The sequence below is a fragment of the Schistocerca americana genome, chromosome X (genome assembly GCF_021461395.2).
Source record: "Schistocerca americana isolate TAMUIC-IGC-003095 chromosome X, iqSchAmer2.1, whole genome shotgun sequence".
Classification (NCBI taxonomy): domain Eukaryota; kingdom Metazoa; phylum Arthropoda; class Insecta; order Orthoptera; family Acrididae; genus Schistocerca; species Schistocerca americana.
The window spans coordinates 753,797,399-753,798,374 of NC_060130.1; the positions used below are offsets into that span (position 1 = coordinate 753,797,399).

The window sequence follows — 976 nt, forward strand, 5'->3', positions numbered from 1 at the left end:
AATCAGGATGGCCGGACGCGGGATTGAACCGTCGTCCTACCGAATGCGAGTCCAGTGTGCTACCCACTGCGCCACCTCGCTCGGTCATGCCCGAAAGAACAGACACCATCTGTGACCATGCAGCACTCTAGAATGAAATGATAATTAAATTAAGACTCTACGCTGCCGAGAGGCATTGACATACATCAACGGGGACAGTTGAAAATGTGTGTCTCAACCGGGACTCGAACCCGGGATCTCCTGCTTGCATGGCAGACGCTCTATCCATCTGAGCCACCGAGGGCACATAGGATCGTGCGACTGCAGGGACTTATCCCTTGCACGCCCCCGTGAGACATAAAATTCTGTTAGGCAGAGAATGGCAACAACATTTCACTGTTAGAAGGTGACTGTCATCAGAACGTGTGGGTTGTAATGTCTTGTCTGTGTTGTTGATAGCAATGAGATACAAGGTAAAGGTTAAAAAAGGTGCCAACATATAGCTTACTGCTCTCAAATATCTCCTTTGCAGCTATTCAAGGGAAGTAAGTTAAGCGCTGGCATCGCGTCTCGCCTTTTCCCTTTCCTTAATTTCTTCGCGTTTAAACAAATTCACTACAATTCACCGCCCTTTACGAGCACTCATCACATCCGCACTCCAAAACAGATACACACATGACACACGACGCTGAGAAAAGGAGATGTACTCATCTTCAGTAGATACGATAGGACTTTAAAAAGTCAATTACACATTATTACGGCAGCCCAAGCAACTTTTATTTAATATTGCTCTACACTTCAGAGTGGCATAGGTACATGACAAGATTTTACAACGCAGTCACCAAATCTGTGAAAGCAACGGTTGGAACGTGCTACCAATCGTTCAGTAGCTCGACACTAGAAGTCCGCTCCTTGGTCACGAAGTCATTCGGAAAGCGCTGTGTACACGTCCTCATCGCTGGTCTCTTTCATACCATAAGCTCTTTCAACTTGCAGG

At 46.6% G+C, this 976-nt stretch overlaps 1 non-coding gene across 1 annotated transcript; it reads right to left on the bottom strand.

Moving 5' to 3' along the window:
• Window positions 1-209: 209 nt before the first annotated feature.
• On the bottom strand, window positions 210-284 carry Trnaa-ugc. The gene has a single exon. It is a non-coding gene; the product is annotated as a tRNA-Ala (tRNA).
• Window positions 285-976: the final 692 nt, after the last annotated feature.